The sequence below is a fragment of the Hyla sarda genome, chromosome 9 (assembly GCF_029499605.1).
Source record: "Hyla sarda isolate aHylSar1 chromosome 9, aHylSar1.hap1, whole genome shotgun sequence".
NCBI classification, from domain to species: Eukaryota; Metazoa; Chordata; class Amphibia; order Anura; family Hylidae; genus Hyla; species Hyla sarda.
In genome coordinates, this window is record NC_079197.1 from 185,397,265 (window position 1) to 185,417,064 (window position 19,800).

The window sequence follows — 19,800 nt, forward strand, 5'->3', positions numbered from 1 at the left end:
CAGGTCACATCTATACATTATCTGTACTCAGAGAGTTATCACTGTTATCTGTGGTGTTACATAGGACTGCAGGTCACATCTATACATTATCTGGTCTCAGAGAGTTATCACTGTGTTTTCTGTGGTGTTACATAGGACTGCAGGTCACATCTATACATTATCTGTGCTCAGAGAGTTATCACTGTGTTATCTGTGGTGTTACATAGGACTGCAGGTCACATCTACTACATTATCTGTACTCAGAGAGTTATCACTGTTATCTGTGGTGTTACATAGGACTGCAGGTCACATCTATACATTATCTGTACTCAGAGAGTTATCACTGTTATCTGTGGTGTTACATAGGACTGCAGGTCACATCTATACATTATCTGTACTCAGAGAGTTATCACTGTTATCTGTGGTGTTACATAGGACTGCAGGTAACATCTATACATTATCTGTACTCAGAGAGTTATCACTGTGTTATCTGTGGTGTTACATAGGACTGCAGGTCACATCTATACATTATCTGGTCTCAGAGAGTTATCACTGTGTTTTCTGTGGTGTTACATAGGACTGCAGGTCACATCTATACATTATCTGTGCTCAGAGAGTTATCACTGTGTTATCTGTGGTGTTACATAGGACTGCAGGTCACATCTACTACATTATCTGTACTCAGAGAGTTATCACTGTTATCTGTGGTGTTACATAGGACTGCAGGTCACATCTATACATTATCTGTACTCAGAGAGTTATCACTGTGTTATCTGTGGTGTTACATAGGACTGCAGGTCACTTCTATACATTATCTGTAATCAGAGAGTTATCACTGTGTTATCTGTGGTGTTACATAGGACTGCAGGTCACATCTATACATTATCTGTACTAAGAGAGTTATCACTGTTATCTGTGGTGTTACATAGGACTGCAGGCCACATCTATACATTATCTGTACTCAGAGAGTTATCACTGTTATCTGTGGTGTTACATAGGACTGCAGGTCACATCTATACATTATCTGTACTCAGAGAGTTATCACTGTGTTATCTGTGGTGTTACATAGGACTGCAGGTCACATATCTACATTATCTGTACTCAGAGAGTTATCACTGTGTTATCTGTGGTGTTACATAGGACTGCAGGTCACATCTATACATTATCTGTACTCAGAGAGTTATCACTGTGTTATCTGTGGTGTTACATAGGACTGCAGGTCACATCTATACATTATCTGTACTCTGAGAGTTATCACTGTTATCTGTGGTGTTACATAGGACTGCAGGTCACATCTATACATTATCTGTACTCAGAGAGTTATCACTGTGTTATCTGTGGTGTAACATAGGACTGCAGGTCACATCTATACATTATCTGTACTCAGAGAGTTATCACTGTTATCTGTGGTGTTACATAGGACTGCAGGTCACATCTATACATGATCTGTACTCAGAGAGTTATCACTGTTATCTGTGGTGTTACATAGGACTGCAGGTCACATCTATACATTATCTGTACTCAGAGAGTTATCACTGTGTTCTCTGTGGTGTTACATAGGACTGCAGGTCACATCTATACATTATCTGTCCTCAGAGAGTTATCACTGTGTTATCTGTGGTGTTACATAGGACTGCAGGTCACATCTATACATTATCTGTACTCAGAGAGTTATCACTGTTATCTGTGGTGTTACATAGGACTGCAGGTCACATCTATACATTATCTGTGCTCAGAGAGTTATCACTGTTATCTGTGGTGTTACATAGGACTGCAGGTCACATCTATACATTATCTGTACTCAGAGAGTTATCACTGTGTTATCTGTGGTGTTACATAGGACTGCAGGTCACATCTACTACATTATCTGTACTCAGAGAGTTATCACTGTGTGTTATCTGTGGTGTTACATAGGACTGCAGGTCACATCTACTACATTATCTGTACTCAGAGAGTTATCACTGTGTTATCTGTGGTGTTACATAGGACTGCAGGTCACATCTATACATTATCTGTACTCAGAGAGTTATCACTGTTATCTGTGGTGTTACATAGGACTGCAGGTCACATCTACTACATTATCTGTACTCAGAGAGTTATCACTGTTATCTGTGGTGTTACATAGGACTGCAGGTCACATCTACTACATTATCTGTACTCAGAGAGTTATCACTGTGTGTTATCTGTGGTGTTACATAGGACTGCAGGTCACATCTACTACATTATCTGTACTCAGAGAGTTATCACTGTGTTATCTGTGGTGTTACATAGGACTGCAGGTCACATCTATACATTATCTGTACTCAGAGAGTTATCACTGTTATCTGTGGTGTTACATAGGACTGCAGGTCACATCTACTACATTATCTGTACTCAGAGAGTTATCACTGTTATCTGTGGTGTTACATAGGACTGCAGGTCACATCTACTACATTATCTGTACTCAGAGTTATCACTGTGTTATCTGTGGTGTTACATAGGACTGCAGGTCACATCTATACATTATCTGTACTCAGAGAGTTATCACTGTGTTATCTGTGGTGTTACATAGGACTGCAGGTCACATCTACTACATTATCTGTACTCAGAGAGTTATCACTGTGTTATCTGTGGTGTTACATAGGACTGCGGGTCACATCTATACATTATCTGTACTCAGAGAGTTATCACTGTTATCTGTGGTGTTACATAGGACTGCAGGTCACATCTACTACATTATCTGTACTCAGAGAGTTATCACTGTGTTATCTGTGGTGTTACATAGGACTGCAGGTCACATCTACTACATTATCTGTACTCAGAGTTATCACTGTATTATCTGTGGTGTTACATAGGACTGCAGGTCACATCTATAAATTATCTGTACTCAGAGAGTTATCATTGTTATCTGTGGTGTTACATAGGACTGCAGGTCTCATCTATACATTATCTGTACTCAGAGAGTTATCACTGTTATCTGTGGTGTTACATAGGACTGCAGGTCACATCTATTATATTATCTGTACTCAGAGAGTTATCACTGTGTTATCTGTGGTGTTACATAGGACTGCAGGTCACATCTATACATTATCTGTACTCAGAGAGTTATCACTGTGTTATCTGTGGTGTTACATAGGACTGCAGGTCACATGTATACATTATCTGTACTCAGAGAGTTATCACTGTGTTATCTGTGGTGTTACATAGGACTGCAGGTCACATCTATTATATTATCTGTACTCAGAGAGTTATCACTGTGTTATCTGTGGTGTTACATAGGACTGCAGGTCACATCTATACATTATCTGTACTCAGAGAGTTATCACTGTGTTATCTGTGGTGTTACATAGGACTGCAGGTCACATGTATACATTATCTGTACTCAGAGAGTTATCACTGTGTTATCTGTGGTGTTAAATAGGACTGCAGGTTATATCTATACATTATCTGTACTCAGAGAGTTATCACTGTTATCTGTGGTGTTACATAGGACTGCAGGTCACATCTACTACATTATCTGTACTCAGAGAGTTATCACTGTTATCTGTGGTGTTACATAGGACTGCAGGTCACATCTATACATTATCTTGTCTCAGAGAGTTATCACTGTGTTATCTGTGGTGTTACATAGGACTGCAGGTCACATCTATACATTATCTGTACTCAGAGAGTTATCACTGTTATCTGTGGTGTTACATAGGACTGCAGGTCACATCTATACATTATCTGTACTCAGAGAGTTATCACTGTGTTATCTGTGGTGTTACATAGGACTGCAGGTCACATCTATACATTATCTGTACTCAGAGAGTTATCACTGTTATCTGTGGTGTTACATAGGACTGCAGGTCACATCTATACATTATCTGTACTCAGAGAGTTATCACTGTGTTATCTGTGGTGTTACATAGGACTGCAGGTCACATCTATACATTATCTGTACTCAGAGAGTTATCACTGTTATCTGTGGTGTTACATAGGACTGCAGGTCACATTTATACATTATCTGTACTCAGAGAGTTATCACTGTTATCTGTGGTGTTACATAGGACTGCAGGTCACATCTATACATTATCTGTACTCAGAGAGTTATCACTGTGTTATCTGTGGTGTTACATAGGACTGCAGGTCACATCTATACATTATCTGTACTCAGAGAGTTATCACTGTTATCTGTGGTGTTACATAGGACTGCAGGTCACATCTATACATTATCTGTACTCAGAGAGTTATCACTGTGTTATCTGTGGTGTTACATAGGACTGCAGGTCACATCTATACATTATCTGTACTCAGAGAGTTATCACTGTTATCTGTGGTGTTACATAGGACTGCAGGTCACATCTATACATTATCTGTACTCAGAGAGTTATCACTGTTATCTGTGGTGTTACATAGGACTGCAGGTCACATCTATACATTATCTGTACTCAGAGAGTTATCACTGTTATCTGTGGTGTTACATAGGACTGCAGGTCACATTTATACATTATCTGTACTCAGAGAGTTATCACTGTTATCTGTGGTGTTACATAGGACTGCAGGTCACATCTATACATTATCTGTACTCAGAGAGTTATCACTGTGTTATCTGTGGTGTTACATAGGACTGCAGGTCACATCTATACATTATCTGTACTCAGAGAGTTATCACTGTGTTATCTGTGGTGTTACATAGGACTGCAGGTCACATCTATACATTATCTGTATTCAGAGAGTTATCACTGTTATCTGTGACGTTACATAGGACTGCAGGTCACATCTATACATTATCTGTATTCAGAGAGTTATCACTGTTATCTGTGGTGTTACATAGGACTGCAGGTCACATCTATACATTATCTGTACTCAGAGAGTTATCACTGTGTTATCTGTGGTGTTACATAGGACTGCAGGTCACATCTATACATTATCTGTACTCAGAGAGTTATCACTGTTATCTGTGGTGTTACATAGGACTGCAGGTCACATCTATACATTATCTGTACTCAGAGAGTTATCACTGTGTTATCTGTGGTGTTACATAGGACTGCAGGTCACATCTATACATTATCTGTACTCAGAGATATCACTGTTATCTGTGGTGTTACATAGGACTGCAGGTCACATCTATACATTATCTGTACTCAGAGAGTTATCACTGTGTTATCTGTGGTGTTACATAGGACTGCAGGTGACATCTATACATTATCTGTACTCAGAGAGTTATCACTGTGTTATCTGTGGTGTTACATAGGACTGCAGGTCACATCTATACATTATCTGTACTCAGAGAGTTATCACTGTTATCTGTGGTGTTACATAGGACTGCAGGTCACATCTATACATTATCTGTACTCAGAGAGTTATCACTGTGTTATCTGTGGTGTTACATAGGACTGCAGGACACATCTATACATTATCTGTACTCAGAGAGTTATCACTGTGTTATCTGTGGTGTTACATAGGACTGCAGGTCACATCTATACATTATCTGTACTCAGAGAGTTATCACTGTGTTATCTGTGATGTTACATAGGACTGCAGGTCACATCTACTACATTATCTGTACTCAGAGAGTTATCACTGTGATATCTGTGGTGTTACATAGGACTGCAGGTCACATCTATACATTATCTGACTCAGAGAGTTATCACTGTTATCTGTGGTGTTACATAGGACTGCAGGTCACATCTACTACATTATCTGTACTCAGAGAGTTATCACTGTGTTATCTGTGGTGTTACATAGGACTGCAGGTCACATATACTACATTATCTGTACTCAGAGAGTTATCACTGTGTTATCTGTGGTGTTACATAGGACTGCAGGTCACATATACTACATTATCTGTACTCAGGGAGTTATCACTGTGTTATCTGTGGTGTTACATAGGACTGCAGGTCACATCTATACATTATCTGTACTCAGAGAGTTATCACTGTGTTATCTGTGGTGTTACATAGGACTGCAGGTCACATCTATACATTATCTGTACTCAGAGAGTTATCACTGTGTTATCTGTAGTGTTACATAGGACTGCAGGTCACATCTATACATTATCTGTACTCAGAGAGTTATCACTGTGTTATCTGTGGTGTTACATAGGACTGCAGGTCACATCTATACATTATCTGTACTCAGAGAGTTATCACTGTGTTATCTGTAGTGTTACATAGGACTGCAGGTCACATTTATACATTATCTGTACTCAGAGAATTATCACTGTGTTATCTGTGGTGTTACATGGGACTGCAGGTCACATCTACTACATTATCTGTACTCAGAGAGTTATCACTGTTATCTGTGGTGTTACATAGGACTGCAGGTCACATCTATACATTATCTGCACTCAGAGAGTTATCACTGTGTTATCTGTGGTGTTACATAGGACTGCAGGTCACATCTATACATTATCTGTACTCAGAGAGTTATCACTGTGTTATCTGTGGTGTTACATAGGACTGCAGGTCACATCTATACATTATCTGTACTCAGAGAGTTATCACTGTGTTATCTGTGGTGTTACATAGGACTGCAGGTCACATCTACTACATTATCTGTACTCTGAGAGTTATCACTGTTATCTGTGGTGTTACATAGGACTGCAGGTCACATCTATACATTATCTGTACTCAGAGAGTTATCACTGTTATCTGTGGTGTTACATAGGACTGCAGGTCACATCTATACATTATCTGTACTCAGAGAGTTATCACTGTGTTATCTGTGGTGTTACATAGGACTGCAGGTCACATCTATACATTATCTGTACTCAGAGAGTTATCACTGTTATATGTGGTGTTACATAGGACTGCAGGTCACATCTATACATTATCTGTACTCAGAGAGTTATCACTGTGTTATCTGTGGTGTTACATAGGACTGCAGGTCACATCTACTACATTATCTGTACTCAGAGAGTTATCACTGTTATCTGTGGTGTTACATAGGACTGCAGGTCACATTTATACATTATCTGTACTCAGAGAGTTATCACTGTTATCTGTGGTGTTACATAGGACTGCAGGTCACATCTACTACATTATCTGTACTCAGAGAGTTATCACTGTGTTATCTGTGGTGTTACATAGGACTGCAGGTCACATCTATACATTATCTGTACTCAGAGAGTTATCAATGTGTTATCTGTGGTGTTACATAGGACTGCAGGTCACATCTATACATTATCTGTACTCAGAGAGTTATCACTGTGTTATCTGTGGTGTTACATAGGACTGCAGGTCATATCTATACATTATCTGTACTCAGAGTTATCACTGTGTTATCTGTGGTGTTACATAGGACTGCAGGTCACATCTATACATTATCTGTACTCAGAGATTTATTACTGTGTTATCTGTGGTGTTACATAGGACTGCAGGTCACATCTACTACATTATCTGTACTCAGAGAGTTATCACTGTGTTATCTGTGGTGTTACATAGGACTGCAGGTCACATCTACTACATTATCTGTACTCAGAGAGTTATCACTGTGTTATCTGTGGTGTTACATAGGACTGCAGGTCACATCTATACATTATCTGTACTCAGAGAGTTATCACTGTTATATGTGGTGTTACATAGGACTGCAGGTCACATCTATACATTATCTGTACTCAGAGAGTTATCACTGTGTTATCTGTGGTGTTACATAGGACTGCAGGTCACATCTATACATTATCTGTACTCAGAGAGTTATCACTGTGTTATCTGTGGTGTTACATAGGACTGCAGGTCACATCTATACATTATCTGTACTCAGAGAGTTATCACTGTGTTATCTGTGGTGTTACATAGGACTGCAGGTCACATCTACTACATTATCTGTACTCTGAGAGTTATCACTGTTATCTGTGGTGTTACATAGGACTGCAGGTCACATCTATACATTATCTGTACTCAGAGAGTTATCACTGTTATCTGTGGTGTTACATAGGACTGCAGGTCACATCTATACATTATCTGTACTCAGAGAGTTATCACTGTGTTATCTGTGGTGTTACATAGGACTGCAGGTCACATCTATACATTATCTGTACTCAGAGAGTTATCACTGTTATATGTGGTGTTACATAGGACTGCAGGTCACATCTATACATTATCTGTACTCAGAGAGTTATCACTGTGTTATCTGTGGTGTTACATAGGACTGCAGGTCACATCTACTACATTATCTGTACTCAGAGAGTTATCACTGTTATCTGTGGTGTTACATAGGACTGCAGGTCACATTTATACATTATCTGTACTCAGAGAGTTATCACTGTTATCTGTGGTGTTACATAGGACTGCAGGTCACATCTACTACATTATCTGTACTCAGAGAGTTATCACTGTGTTATCTGTGGTGTTACATAGGACTGCAGGTCACATCTATACATTATCTGTACTCAGAGAGTTATCAATGTGTTATCTGTGGTGTTACATAGGACTGCAGGTACTGCAGGTCACATCTATACATTATCTGTACTCAGAGAGTTATCACTGTGTTATCTGTGGTGTTACATAGGACTGCAGGTCATATCTATACATTATCTGTACTCAGAGAGTTATCACTGTGTTATCTGTGGTGTTACATAGGACTGCAGGTCACATCTATACATTATCTGTACTCAGAGAGTTATTACTGTGTTATCTGTGGTGTTACATAGGACTGCAGGTCACATCTACTACATTATCTGTACTCAGAGAGTTATCACTGTGTTATCTGTGGTGTTACATAGGACTGCAGGTCACATCTACTACATTATCTGTACTCAGAGAGTTATCACTGTGTTATCTGTGGTGTTACATAGGACTGCAGGTCACATCTATACATTATCTGTACTCAGAGAGTTATCACTGTGTTATCTGTGGTGTTACATAGGACTGCAGGTCACATCTATACATTATCTGTACTCAGAGAGTTATCACTGTTATCTGTGGTGTTACATAGGACTGCAGGTCACATCTATACATTATCTGTACTCAGAGAGTTATCACTGTGTTATCTGTGGTGTTACATAGGACTGCAGGTCACATCTATACATTATCTGTACTCAGAGAGTTATCACTGTTATCTGTGGTGTTACATAGGACTGCAGGTGACATCTATACATTATCTGTACTCAGAGAGTTATCACTGTTATCTGTGGTGTTACATAGGACTGCAGGTCACATCTATACATTATCTGTACTCAGAGAGTTATCACTGTGTTATCTATGGTGTTACATAGGACTGCAGGTCACATCTATACATTATCTGTACTCAGAGAGTTATCACTGTGTTATCTGTGATGTTACATAGGACTGCAGGTCACATCTACTACATTATCTGTACTCAGAGAGTTATCACTGTGATATCTGTGGTGTTACATAGGACTGCAGGTCACATCTACTACATTATCTGTACTCAGAGAGTTATCACTGTGTTATCTGTGGTGTTACATAGGACTGCAGATCACATCTATACATTATCTGTACTCAGAGAGTTATCACTGTGTTATCTGTGGTGTTACATAGGACTGCAGATCACATCTATACATTATCTGTACTCAGAGAGTTATCACTGTTATCTGTGGTGTTACATAGGACTGCAGGTCACATCTACTACATTATCTGTACTCAGAGAGTTATCACTGTTATCTGTGGTGTTACATAGGACTGCAGGTCACATCTATACATTATCTGTACTCAGAGAGTTATCACTGTGTTATCTGTGGTGTTACATAGGACTGCAGGTCACATCTATACATTATCTGTACTCAGAGAGTTATCACTGTGTTATCTGTGGTGTTACATAGGACTGCAGGTCACATCTATACATTATCTGTACTCAGAGAGTTATCACTGTGTTATCTGTGGTGTTACATAGGACTGCAGGTCACATCTATATATTATATGTACTCAGAGAGTTATCACTGTTATCTGTGGTGTTACATAGGACTGCAGGTCACATCTACTACATTATCTGTACTCAGAGAGTTATCACTGTTATCTGTGGTGTTACATAGGACTGCAGGTCACATCTACTACATTACATGTACTCAGAGAGTTATCACTGTGTTATCTGTGGTGTTACATAGGACTGCAGGTCACATCTATACATTATCTGTATTCAGAGAGTTATCACTGTGTTATCTGTGGTGTTACATAGGACTGCAGGTCACATCTACTACATTATCTGTACTCAGAGAGTTATCACTGTGTTATCTGTGGTGTTACATAGGACTGCAGGTCACATCTATACATTATCTGTACTCAGAGAGTTATCACTGTGCTATCTGTGGTGTTACATAGGACTGCAGGTCACATCTATACATTATCTGTACTCAGAGAGTTATCACTGTGTTATCTGTGGTGTTACATAGGACTGCAGGTCACATCTACTACATTATCTGTACTCAGAGAGTTATCACTGTGTTATCTGTGGTGTTACATAGGACTGCAGGTCACATCTATACATTATCTGTACTCAGAGAGTTATCACTGTGCTATCTGTGGTGTTACATAGGACTGCAGGTCACATCTATACATTATCTGTACTCAGAGAGTTATCACTGTTATCTGTGGTGTTACATAGGACTGCAGGTCACATCTACATTATCTGTACTCAGAGAGTTATCACTGTTATCTGTGGTGTTACATAGGACTGCAGGTCACATCTATACATTATCTGTACTCAGAGAGTTATCACTGTTATCTGTGGTGTTACATAGGACTGCAGGTTATATCTATACATTATCTGTACTCAGAGAGTTATCACTGTTATCTGTTGTGTTACATAGGACTGCAGGTCACATCTATACATTATCTGCACTCAGAGAGTTATCACTGTTATCTGTGGTGTTACATAGGACTGCAGGTCACATCTATACATTATCTGTACTCAGAGAGTTATCACTGTTATCTGTGGTGTTACATAGGACTGCAGGTCACATCTATACATTATCTGTACTCAGAGAGTTATCACTGTGTTATCTGAGGTGTTACATAGGACTGCAGGTCACATCCACTACATTATCTGTACTCAGAGAGTTATCACTGTGTTATCTGTGGTGTTACATAGGACTGCAGGTCACATCTACTACATTATCTGTACTCAGAGAGTTATCACTGTTATTTATGGTGTTACATAGGACTGCAGGTCACATCTATACATTATCTGTACTCAGAGAGTTATCACTGTGTTATCTGTGGTGTTACATAGGACTGCAGGTCACTTCTATACATTATCTGTACTCAGAGAGTTATCACTGTTATCTGTGGTGTTACATAGGACTGCAGGTCACATCCACTACATTATCTGTACTCAGAGAGTTATCACTGTTATCTGTGGTGTTACATAGGACTGCAGGTCACATCTACTACATTATCTGTACTCAGAGAGTTATCACTGTGTTATCTGTGGTGTTACATAGGACTGCAGGTCACATCTATACATTATCTGGTCTCAGAGAGTTATCACTGTGTTATCTGTGGTGTTACATAGGACTGCAGGTCTCATCTATACATTATCTGTACTCAGAGAGTTATCACTGTTATCTGTGGTGTTACATAGGACTGCAGGTCACATCTATACATTATCTGTACTCAGAGAGTTATCACTGTTATCTGTGGTGTTACATAGGACTGCAGGTCACATCTATACATTATCTGTACTCAGAGAGTTATCACTGTTATCTGTGGTGTTACATAGGACTGCAGGTCACATCTATACATTATCTGTACTCAGAGAGTTATCACTGTGTTATCTGAGGTGTTACATAGGACTGCAGGTCACATCCACTACATTATCTGTACTCAGAGAGTTATCACTGTGTTATCTGTGGTGTTACATAGGACTGCAGGTCACATCTATACATTATCTGTACTCAGAGAGTTATCACTGTTATCTGTGGTGTTACATAGGACTGCAGGTCACATCTATACATTATCTGTACTCAGAGAGTTATCACTGTGTTATCTGAGGTGTTACATAGGACTGCAGGTCACATCCACTACATTATCTGTACTCAGAGAGTTATCACTGTGTTATCTGTGGTGTTACATAGGACTGCAGGTCACATCTACTACATTATCTGTACTCAGAGAGTTATCACTGTTATTTATGGTGTTACATAGGACTGCAGGTCACATCTATACATTATCTGTACTCAGAGAGTTATCACTGTGTTATCTGTGGTGTTACATAGGACTGCAGGTCACTTCTATACATTATCTGTACTCAGAGAGTTATCACTGTTATCTGTGGTGTTACATAGGACTGCAGGTCACATCCACTACATTATCTGTACTCAGAGAGTTATCACTGTTATCTGTGGTGTTACATAGGACTGCAGGTCACATCTACTACATTATCTGTACTCAGAGAGTTATCACTGTGTTATCTGTGGTGTTACATAGGACTGCAGGTCACATCTATACATTATCTGGTCTCAGAGAGTTATCACTGTGTTATCTGTGGTGTTACATAGGACTGCAGGTCTCATCTATACATTATCTGTACTCAGAGAGTTATCACTGTTATCTGTGGTGTTACATAGGACTGCAGGTCACATCTATACATTATCTGTACTCAGAGAGTTCTCACTGTGTTATCTGTGGTGTTACATAGGACTGCAGGTCACATCTATACATTATCTGTACTCAGAGAGTTATCACTGTTATCTGTGGTGTTACATAGGACTGCAGGTCACATCTACTACATTATCTGTACTCAGAGAGTTATCACTGTGTTATCTGTGGTGTTACATAGGACTGCAGGTCACATCTATACATTATCTGTACTCAGAGAGTTATCACTGTGTTATCTGTGGTGTTACATAGGACTGCAGGTCACATCTATACATTATCTGTACTCAGAGAGTTATCACTGTTATCTGTGGTGTTACATGGGACTGCAGGTCACATCTATACATTATCTGTACTCAGAGAGTTATCACTGTATTATCTGTGGTGTTACATAGGACTGCAGGTCACATCCACTACATTATCTGTACTCAGAGAGTTATCACTGTTATCTGTGGTGTTACATAGGACTGCAGGTCACATCTACTACATTATCTGTACTCAGAGAGTTATCACTGTGTTATCTGTGGTGTTACATAGGACTGCAGGTCACATCTATACATTATCTGGTCTCAGAGAGTTATCACTGTGTTATCTGTGGTGTTACATAGGACTGCAGGTCTCATCTATACATTATCTGTACTCAGAGAGTTATCACTGTTATCTGTGGTGTTACATAGGACTGCAGGTCACATCTATACATTATCTGTACTCAGAGAATTATCACTGTGTTATCTGTGGTGTTACATGGGACTGCAGGTCACATCTACTACATTATCTGTACTCAGAGAGTTATCACTGTTATCTGTGGTGTTACATAGGACTGCAGGTCACATCTATACATTATCTGCACTCAGAGAGTTATCACTGTGTTATCTGTGGTGTTACATAGGACTGCAGGTCACATCTACTACATTATCTGTACTCAGAGAGTTATCACTGTTATCTGTGGTGTTACATAGGACTGCAGGTCACATCTATACATTATCTGTACTCAGAGAGTTATCATTGTGTTATCTGTGGTGTTACATAGGACTGCAGGTCACATCTATACATTATCTGTACTCAGAGAGTTATCACTGTGTTATCTGTGGTGTTACGTAGGACTGCAGGTCACATCTACTACATTATCTGTACTCTGAGAGTTATCACTGTTATCTGTGGTGTTACATAGGACTGCAGGTCACATCTATACATTATCTGTACTCAGAGAGTTATCACTGTTATCTGTGGTGTTACATAGGACTGCAGGTCACATCTATACATTATCTGTACTCAGAGAGTTATCACTGTGTTATCTGTGGTGTTACATAGGACTGCAGGTCACATCTATACATTATCTGTACTCAGAGAGTTATCACTGTTATATGTGGTGTTACATAGGACTGCAGGTCACATCTATACATTATCTGTACTCAGAGAGTTATCACTGTGTTATCTGTGGTGTTACATAGGACTGCAGGTCACATCTACTACATTATCTGTACTCAGAGAGTTATCACTGTTATCTGTGGTGTTACATAGGACTGCAGGTCACATTTATACATTATCTGTACTCAGAGAGTTATCACTGTTATCTGTGGTGTTACATAGGACTGCAGGTCACATCTACTACATTATCTGTACTCAGAGAGTTATCACTGTGTTATCTGTGGTGTTACATAGGACTGCAGGTCACATCTATACATTATCTGTACTCAGAGAGTTATCAATGTGTTATCTGTGGTGTTACATAGGACTGCAGGTCACATCTATACGTTATCTGTACTCAGAGAGTTATCACTGTTATCTGTGGTGTTACATAGGACTGCAGGTCACATCTATACATTATCTGTACTCAGAGAGTTATCACTGTGTTATCTGTGGTGTTACATAGGACTGCAGGTCACATCTACTACATTATCTGTACTCAGAGAGTTATCACTGTGTTATCTGTGGTGTTACATAGGACTGCAGGTCACATCTATACATTATCTGTACTCAGAGAGTTATCACTGTGTTATCTGTGGTGTTACATAGGACTGCAGGTCACATCTATACATTATCTGTACTCAGAGAGTTATCACTGTTATCTGTGGTGTTACATAGGACTGCAGGTCACATCTATACATTATCTGTACTCAGAGAGTTATCACTGTGTTATCTGTGGTGTTACATAGGACTGCAGGTCACATCTATACATTATCTGTACTCAGAGAGTTATCACTGTGTTATCTGTGGTGTTACATAGGACTGCAGGTCACATCTATACATTATCTGTACTCAGAGAGTTATCACTGTGTTATCTGTGATGTTACATAGGACTGCAGGTCACATCTACTACATTATCTGTACTCAGAGAGTTATCACTGTGATATCTGTGGTGTTACATAGGACTGCAGGTCACATCTACTACATTATCTGTACTCAGAGAGTTATCACTGTGTTATCTGTGGTGTTACATAGGACTGCAGATCACATCTATACATTATCTGTACACAGAGAGTTATCACTGTGTTATCTGTGGTGTTACATAGGACTGCAGATCACATCTATACATTATCTGTACTCAGAGAGTTATCACTGTTATCTGTGGTGTTACATAGGACTGCAGGTCACATCTACTACATTATCTGTACTCAGAGAGTTATCACTGTTATCTGTGGTGTTACATAGGACTGCAGGTCACATCTATACATTATCTGTACTCAGAGAGTTATCACTGTGTTATCTGTGGTGTTACATAGGACTGCAGGTCACATCTACTACATTATCTGTACTCAGAGAGTTATCACTGTTATCTGTGGTGTTACATAGGACTGCAGGTCACATCTATACATTATCTGTACTCAGAGAGTTATCACTGTGTTATCTGTGGTGTTACATAGGACTGCAGGTCACATCTATATATTATATGTACTCAGAGAGTTATCACTGTTATCTGTGGTGTTACATAGGACTGCAGGTCACATCTACTACATTATCTGTACTCAGAGAGTTATCACTGTTATCTGTGGTGTTACATAGGACTGCAGGTCACATCTACTACATTATCTGTACTCAGAGAGTTATCACTGTTATCTGTGGTGTTACATAGGACTGCAGGTCACATCTATACATTATCTGTATTCAGAGAGTTATCACTGTGTTATCTGTGGTGTTACATAGGACTGCAGGTCACATCTACTACATTATCTGTACTCAGAGAGTTATCACTGTGTTATCTGTGGTGTTACATAGGACTGCAGGTCACATCTATACATTATCTGTACTCAGAGAGTTATCACTGTGCTATCTGTGGTGTTACATAGGACTGCAGGTCACGTCTATACATTATCTGTACTCAGAGAGTTATCACTGTGTTATCTGTGGTGTTACATAGGACTGCAGGTCACATCTACTACATTATCTGTACTCAGAGAGTTATCCCTGTGTTATCTGTGGTGTTACATAGGACTGCAGGTCACATCTATACATTATCTGTACTCAGAGAGTTATCACTGTGTTATCTGTGGTGTTACATAGGACTGCAGGTCACATCTATACATTATCTGTACTCAGAGAGTTATCACTGTGTTATCTGTGGTGTTACATAGGACTGCAGGTCACATCTACTACATTATCTGTACTCAGAGAGTTATCACTGTGTTATCTGTGGTGTTACATAGGACTGCAGGTCACATCTATACATTATCTGTACTCAGAGAGTTATCACTGTGTTATCTGTGGTGTTACATAGGACTGCAGGTCACATCTATACATTATCTGTACTCAGAGAGTTATCACTGTTATCTGTGGTGTTACATAGGACTGCAGGTCACATCTATACATTATCTGTACTCAGAGAGTTATCACTGTTATCTGTGGTGTTACATAGGACTGCAGGTCACATCTATACATTATCTGTACTCAGAGAGTTATCACTGTTATCTGTGGTGTTACATAGGACTGCAGGTCACATCTATACATTATCTGTACTCAGAGTTATCACTGTTATCTGTGGTGTTACATAGGACTGCAGGTCACATCTATACATTATCTGTACTCAGAGAGTTATCACTGTTATCTGTGGTGTTACATAGGACTGCAGGTCACATCTATACATTATCTGTACTCAGAGTTATCACTGTGTTATCTGTGGTGTTACATAGGACTGCAGGTCACATCTATACATTATCTGTACTCAGAGTTATCACTGTTATCTGTGGTGTTACATAGGACTGCAGGTCACATCTATACATTATCTGTACTCAGAGAGTTATCACTGTGTTATCTGTGGTGTTACATAGGACTGCAGATCACATCTATACATTATCTGTACTCAGAGAGTTATCACTGTGTTATCTGTGGTGTTACATAGGACTGCAGGTCACATCTATACATTGTCTGTACTCAGAGAGTTATCACTGTGTTATCTGTGGTGTTACATAGGACTGCAGGTCACATCTATACATTATCTGTACTCAGAGAGTTATCACTGTTATCTGTGGTGTTACATGGGACTGCAGGTCACATCTATACATTATCTGTACTCAGAGAGTTATCACTGTATTATCTGTGGTGTTACATAGGACTGCAGGTCACATCCACTACATTATCTGTACTCAGAGAGTTATCACTGTTATCTGTGGTGTTACATAGGACTGCAGGTCACATCTACTACATTATCTGTACTCAGAGAGTTATCACTGTGTTATCTGTGGTGTTACATAGGACTGCAGGTCACATCTATACATTTTCTGGTCTCAGAGAGTTATCACTGTGTTATCTGTGGTGTTACATAGGACTGCAGGTCTCATCTATACATTATCTGTACTCAGAGAGTTATCACTGTTATCTGTGGTGTTACATAGGACTGCAGGTCACATCTATACATTATCTGTACTCAGAGAGTTATCACTGTTATCTGTGGTGTTACATAGGACTGCAGGTGACATCTATACATTATCTGTACTCAGAGAGTTATCACTGTGTTATCTGTGGTGTTACATAGGACTGCAGGTCACATCTATACATTATCTGTACTCAGAGAGTTATCACTGTTATCTGTGGTGTTACATAGGACTGCAGGTGACATCTATACATTATCTGTACTCAGAGAGTTATCACTGTGTTATCTGTGGTGTTACATAGGACTGCAGGTCACATCTATACATTATCTGTACTCAGAGAGTTATCACTGTTATCTGTGGTGTTACATAGGACTGCAGGTGACATCTATACATTATCTGTACTCAGAGAGTTATCACTGTTATCTGTGGTGTTACATAGGACTGCAGGTGACATCTATACATTATCTGTACTCAGAGTTATCACTGTGTTATCTGTGGTGTTACATAGGACTGCAGGTCACATCTATACATTATCTTTGGACGTCCTCCTTGTATATAGTCTGTAATCCACACAGCAGCCTCTCAGTTACAGAACACATTCAGCTCTGCTACATCTTCTAGTTCTTTTTGGTATTTATTCGATGTCTATAAAAGAATAACTTCACCTGTTACAAAGTCCATAGATTCCTGTGAGGAGATGGAGGATCAGCGGCGGTGACTGATTAACGCTTATGACTGATCTTTTAGATAAGAAGATGATCAAAACTGCGGCCATAAAGCGCCAGTGCTGCGCTGGGTGTAGTGTAATCATTAATGGGATAACTGGGAAATAGCGGGCACTGCTGCATCTATTTATGGGGGCAATCCACACCTGGCTTTTGGTTAAAGCATAACTCCGCCGCTGAGCAACACGTTACAGCAGTGTTTCCCAACCAGGGTGCCTCCAGCTGTTGCAAAACTACAACTCCCAGCATGCCCGGACAGCCTTCGGCTGTCCGGGCATGCTGGGAGTTGTAGTTTTGCAACAGCTGGAGGCACCCTGTAAAACTTGTAAAGCTTTTTTTTTTTTTTTTTTAATCATCTGGGGCCAGAAAGTTAAACAGATTTGTAAATTACTTCTATATAAAAATCTTAATCCTTCCAGTACTTTTTCGGGGCTGTATACTACAGAGGAAATGCTTTTCTTTTTGGATTTCTCTTCTGTCATGACCACAGTGCTCTCTGCTGACACCTCTGTCCATTTTAAGAATGGTCCAGAGGAGGAGAAAATCACCATAGCAAACATATGCTGCTCTGGACAGTTCCTAAAATGGACAGCAGAGGTCAGCAGAGAGCACTGTGGTCAGGACATCAGAGAAATCTAAAAAGATAAGCATTTCCTCTGCAGTATACAGCCCCTAAAAAGCACTGGAAGGATTAAGATTTTTTTAATAGAAGTGATTTACAAATCTGTTTAACTTTCTGGCACCAGTTGATTTAAAGGGGTATTCCAGGCAAAAACTTTTTTTTTATATATCAACTGGCTCCGGAAAGTTAAACAGATTTGTAAATTACTTCTATTAAAAAATCTTAATCCTTCCAATAGTTATTAGCTTCTGAAGTTGAGTTGCTGTTCTCTGTCTAACTGCTCTCTGATGACTCACGTCCCGGGAGCTGTCCAGCTCCTATGGGGATATTTTCCCATCATGCACAGCTCCCGGGACGTGACATCATCATCGAGCAGTTAGACAGAAAACTTCAGAAGCTAATAACTATTGGAAGGATTAAGATTTTTTAATAGAAGTAATTTACAAATCTGTTTAACTTTCCGGAGCCAGTTGATATATAAAAAAAGGTTTTTGCCTGGAATACCCCTTTAAATATATATATTTTTTCTACGGGAGTACCCCTTTAATACACAGGTCGGCTGGAGTCTCTGTATAGTAATTGTGGTGCAGCTCGTCAATATTCTCTAATGGGGAAGTTTAGATTTTATCTGGGAGTAACTTGCGATGTAAAGATGTCGCATGTAGTGTTGAGCGCTATATAGTCACAATTCTGAATATTCATCATTTTTCCCCACAGAACACATCGCAGTGATGTCATCCCTCGCTGCTGCCACCTTGTGGTCTGAGGGAGACTCCTATACTATTTACTGTATTAGACTGGAGAGCGAATATTCGAGAATATCGCCACTAAAATTAGATGGGTAGATAGATAGTGACGATATTAGCGAATATGACAGGACAGTATTCAAAATGAAGATAGAGAGATATGAGATAGATGGATATGAGATAGATAGATGTGAGATAGGTATGAGATAGAGAGATAGATAGATAGATATGAGATAGATAGATAGATATGAAACTGATAGATATGAGATAGATAGATAGCTAGATAGATAGATAGATATGAGAGAGAGAGATAGATATGAGAGAGATAGATAGATATGAGAGAGATAGATAGATAGATAGATATGAGATAGATATGAGATAGATAGATATGAGATAGATAGATAG

General features: G+C 39.4%; 1 protein-coding gene across 1 annotated transcript in view; it reads right to left on the bottom strand.

The window, feature by feature from the left end:
* The window catches only part of XPNPEP2 (X-prolyl aminopeptidase 2), an 84,787-nt gene extending 66,778 nt beyond the window's left edge, over positions 1-18,009 (bottom strand). The window contains exon 1 of the mRNA XM_056538435.1: positions 17,968-18,009. The gene's annotated coding sequence lies outside the window, so the exon portion shown is untranslated. The remainder of the gene's footprint in view (positions 1-17,967) is intronic.
* Between the last annotated feature and the right edge of the window lie 1,791 nt (positions 18,010-19,800).